The following is a 5298-nucleotide window of genomic DNA, read 5'->3' as shown; positions in this document are numbered from 1 at the left end:
AAAAAAAAAAGAAAATGCTAAAAAAAAAAAAGAAAAAGAAAAAGAAAATGCTCAGTTATGATTTCATATAGATGAACAACAGATGACTTTATTTACCCAATTGCAAACAGCAGTTAGGAGCTGAATGCACCCTTTTTACATCACTCACATTAGGGCTCATACACCTCTTTCAGGACTTTTGACTGAAGGGAATCAAATGGCTGATCACCTACTTGCTACTGCAATATCTAATGCTAGACACTTTCACAATTTAACCCATGTTAATGCCTCTGGTCTCAAACGCAGATACAGCATTACCTGGAAAGAAGCTAAAGCTATTATCCAGCGATGCCCAACTTGCCAAATGGTGCCTTCCTCATCTTTTACAGGAGGAGTTAATCGTTGAGGATTGGAACCTAATTCTCTTTGGCAAATGGATATCACACATGTTCCCTCGTTTGGGAGACTAGCTTACGTACATGTATGTGTGGACACGTTTTCTCACTTTGTCTGGGCTACATACCACTCAGGAGAGTCTTCTGCCTGTGTTAAACATCACCTATTGCAGTGTTTTGTGGTGATGGACATTCCAGCTTCTATTAAAACAGATAATGCCCCAGGCTATACCAGCTAAGCTCTAGCTACATTTTTCTCTATATGGAATATTAAACATATTACTGGAATCCCATATAATTCTCAAGGACAAGCCATAGTGGAAAGAATGAATCTCTCCCTGAAACAGCAGTTGCAAAAGCAGAGGGGGGGAAAACAGGGACTATGGGATACCCCGTATGCAATTGAATCTTGCATTATTGACTTTAAATTTTTTGAGGCTGCCTAAAGGCCAGATGCTATCAGCAGCTGAACAGCATCTACAGAAACCAGCTGCAAAGACAGAAGCAGAACAACTGGTTTGGTGGAGAGATCTGATAACAAAAAGTTGGGAAATAGGTAAAATAATAACTTGGGGTAGAGGTTATGCTTGTGTTTCTCCAGGACTGAATCAACAGTCGATTTGGATACCATCAAGACACCTGAAACCTTATCATTAGCCAGATGCTAAGGAAGAGATTCCGAGAGGATACCGAGGACTCCCTGGTTGCAGCCATGTTGAGACTGATGCTGAGGAGGACCCCAAATGTCATGAGCAACACCTGTTGAACACAGCCAGATCAAGAAGCTGTCACAGATGGTGGAAGAATACCAGAGGAAAGCAGGACAACCAGTCACAATGAATAATTTAATGATAGCTATAATGGCAGTGATCACCATTGCCATGAGTATTCCTTCCACAAGGGCTGACACAGAGAACAATTATACTTACTGGGTATATATTTATCAATCTTGGCTGGCAATAATGCCTGGATGTAATCACTCTATGACACAGTTACACATGTTTTCTGATCTCAGTATTTACCATAATAAATCTGCTCCTATAATTGAGGTATACCGCCATCAAAAACCTATTTGCCAACAGAATAGAACCTGGCCAGAAATAATGAACATACTTGTTTGGGAAGATTGCATTGCAGAACAGGAAGAGGTGCTGTGAAATGATTCCCATGGAATCATTATTGATTGGTCCCCTAAGGGGATATTTAGCTTGAATTGCACCTCTCAGTCTGCGTGCCCCTGCCACACTATGTTCAGCTGGTCTGAACAAAATGGTCAAATGGTAGAAATGGTAAGAAATATGGCAAGAGTTCCTATTATCTGGAAACATGGCAGTATAGTGGCACCTCCACCTCAAATGATATGGCCCGCTGTAGGAGCTAAACGTAAGAATTTGTGGAAACTATTAATGGTTCTTAATAAGATCAAAATTTGGGAAAGAATAAAAAAGCATCTAGAAGGACACTCTACAAACTTGTCTTTGGATATTGCAAAATCAAAAGAATGAATATTTAAAGCATCCCAGGCACACCTGACCTTAATGCCAGGAACTGGAGTGCTTGAAAGAGCTGCAGACAGATTAGCAGCTAGTAACCCATTAAAATAGATAAAGATGCCGGGCACAGTGGCTCACGCCTGTAATCCCAATGCTTTGGGAGGCCGAGGAGGGCAGATCACGAGGTCAGGAGATCGAGACCATCTTGGCTAACAAGGTGAACCCCATCTCTACTAAAAATACAAAATATTAGCCAGGTGTGGTGGCCAGCACCTGTAGTCCAAGCTACTCAGAAGGCTGAGGCAGGAGAATGGCATGAACCCAGGAGGCGGAGCTTGCAGTGAGCTGAGACCGTGCCACTGCACTCCAGCCTGCGCGACAGAGCGAGACTCCATCTCAAGAAAAAAAAAAAAGATAAAGACACTTTTGGATGCTCTGTGATTTCAATGATGGTTGTGCTTTTAATCTGTGTTGTTTGTCTTTGTATAGTCTGCAGATGCAGATCCCAGTTCCTGCGAGAAGTAGCTCACTGTGACTACTTTTATCGCTTTGTAAAACTAAAAAAGGGGGACATGTTGGGAACAAGCCCCCAAATCTGGCCATAAACTGGCCCCAAAACTGGCCATAAACAAAATCTCTGCAGCACTGTGACATGTTCGTGTTGGCCATGATGCCCATGCTGAAGGTTGTGGGTTTACTGGAATGAGGGAAGGAACACCTGGCCCACCCGGGGCAGAAAACCACTTAAAGGTGTTCCTAAACCACAAACAATAGCATGAGCGATCTGTGCCTTAAGGACCTGTTCCTGCTGCAGATAACTAGCTAGAGCTCATCGCTTTGTTTCGGCCCATCCCTTTGTTTCCTGTAAGGAGTACTTTTAGTTAATCTATAACCTATAGAAAGAATGCTTATCATTGGCTTGCTGTCAATAAACATGTGGGTCAAACTCTGTTCGGGGCTGTCAGCTCTGAAGGCTGTCAGCTCCCTGATTCCACTCCACACTCTATATTTCTGTGTATGTGTCTTTAATTCCTCTAATGCCACTGGGTTAGGGTCTCCACGATCGAGCTGGTCTCGGTATGCATATATGTATGCATATATTTGGAATATACATATATTCCAAAAGTGGCTGCATGCAGTGGTTCACAATCCCAGCACTTTGGGAGGCTGAGGTCAGAGGATAGCTTGAGCTCAGGAGTTTGAGATCAGTCTGGGCAACATAGGCAGCCCCCATCTCTACAAAAACAATTAAAAATTAGCCAGGTTAGTGGTGGCACATGTTTGTAGTCCCAGCTACTTAGGAGGTTGAGTGGGGAGGATCCATTTAGCCCAGGAGTTCAAGGCTGCAGTGAGGGTAACAGAGCAAGACCCTGTCTGAAAAAAATTTTAAAAATCCTGGCCGGGTGCAGTGGCTCACACCTGTAATCCCAACACTTTGGAAGGCCGAGGTGAGTGGATCACGAGGTCAGGAGTTGAAGACCAGCCTGACCAAGATGGTGAAACCCTGTCTCTACTAAAAATACAAAAATTCCGGTTCAGGTGTCAGTTTGAGGCGCAGCTGCCACCACTGGAGCCACGATACCTAAAGGAGGGAGAAAGGGAGGCCACAAAGGCCGGGCAAGGCAGTATATCAGCCCTGAGGAGATTGACGTGCAGCTGCAGGCTGAGAAGCAGAAGGCCAGGGAAGAAGAGGAGCAAAAAGAAGGTGGAGATGGAGCTGCAGGTGACCCCAAAAGGAGAAGAAATCTCTAGACTCAGATGACAGTGAGGATGAAGATGACTACCAGCAAAGGCGCAAAGGTGTGGAAGGGCTCATTGATAATAAGAACCCCAACTGGGTGGCATAGACAACCAAAAAGCTCACACAACTGGATCTGGACGGGCCAAAGGAACTTTCAAGGAGAGAACAACAGGAGATTGAGAAGCAGAAGGCAAAAGAGCGTTACATGAAAATGCACTTGGCCAGGAAGACAGAGCAACCAAGGCCGACCTGGCCCGGCTGGCCATCATCCGGAAACAGCAGGAGGACGCTGCCCGGAAGAAGGAAGAGGAAAGGAAAGCAAAAGACAATGCCACATTGTCAGGAAAACCAATGCAGTCGCTCTCCCTGAATAAGCAACTGTGACCCGCAGGAGGAAATGCCAGGGACCTGGGCTGTGCTGCCGGGACCTCTGCTGTGTCTTGTCCACCCTGTGCCCTGGTGCCACTGCAACAGCCCCTCACGGCCAGAAGCCCCCCACAGCCTGGGGCCTCCTCTTCATCTTGGCACAGAAATTGTTTGGGGGATGTTGGGGGGGATGGGGGAGGGGTAGCTGCTATCTTTGAGACAGAAAGATGCAGGACAGCATTTCATATGGAACCATTTGAATGTTTTGCTGTTTTTAGAATTCAGAGCCCCAGCTGGGGGATGTCTGGGAGATCAGGTAAGAAGAGCTTTCATTTGTCTGGTAGATAGCACGTAAGGGCGTGGTCGTGCCAGGAGGCAGCTGCTCATGGGTTTGCTACACCCAGCCCTGGACTATGTTGCCTGGGTGCTCATTCAGAGAGGGGCTGTCATCTGGGAGCCTGTGCCCCTGGGTCCTCGAGGGTCATAGCTTGCCCCTGGTCAGTCCTGTCTGACCAAGGCCTCGCCTCTCTGCCCTTCCCCGCCTGGTTCCTACCCACCTGGCCAGGGCCAGGGCCTATTTTTAACCCTACCCATTGATCATTTCAAGAAACCTCTGTTCTCCAGCCTGGGCAACAGAGCAAGACTCTGTCTCAAAAAAAAAAGAAAGAAAGAAAGAAAGAAATCTCTGTTTACCATGCAGCACCCAGGCAAAACATGCTCCACAAATTCAACTTGTATATTTGGCAGATTAAACTTGACATTATCGAAAAAATAGAAAATAAAAATTAGCCTGGCACGGTGGCAGGCACCTGTAATCCCAGCTACTCGGGAGGCTGAGGCAGGAGAGTCGCTTGAATCCGGGTGACAGAGGTTGCAGTGAGCCAAGATTGCGCCACTGCACTCCAGCCGCGGCAACAGAGTGAGACTCTGTCTCAAAAAAAAAAAAAAAAAAAAAAAAAATCCTGAAAGTTAAAATATCTCCAGAAATAAAACTAAATTTTTGAATCGTGGTTCAACCAAATTGGCCCTCATTTCGTGAAACAATAATAGGTTTCATCATCCAAATTTTGTTTGGAACCAGGGGATCAATTGCGATTTAAAACACAGTACAAACTGTCATGTCAGGATTAGTTAGTTCTACAAGAAAGCACAAAAACCCTGCAGCCTATGGGTGGAGGTTGGCCACCTGAACCTGTTTCAACAGAGTGTCTATTGTAAGAAGTGAAACTGCCTTAGGCGTTTTTTGAAAACTTATTTAGAGAATTTTGATAGCCGAGGAGTTTTTCCCACATTAGCCAAATGCCAAAATACGTTCTCTTATTTT

At 45.4% G+C, this 5298-nt stretch overlaps 1 pseudogene; it reads left to right on the top strand.

Moving 5' to 3' along the window:
- Positions 1 to 3992, top strand: part of LOC108540524 (28 kDa heat- and acid-stable phosphoprotein pseudogene) — a 5985-nt pseudogene extending 1993 nt beyond the window's left edge.
- Positions 3993 to 5298: the final 1306 nt, after the last annotated feature.

Source organism: Rhinopithecus bieti, unplaced genomic scaffold (assembly GCF_001698545.2).
Source record: "Rhinopithecus bieti isolate Rb0 unplaced genomic scaffold, ASM169854v2 scaffold_18548, whole genome shotgun sequence".
Classification (NCBI taxonomy): Eukaryota; Metazoa; Chordata; class Mammalia; order Primates; family Cercopithecidae; genus Rhinopithecus; species Rhinopithecus bieti.
This window is presented reverse-complemented; position numbering and strand designations above follow the sequence as displayed.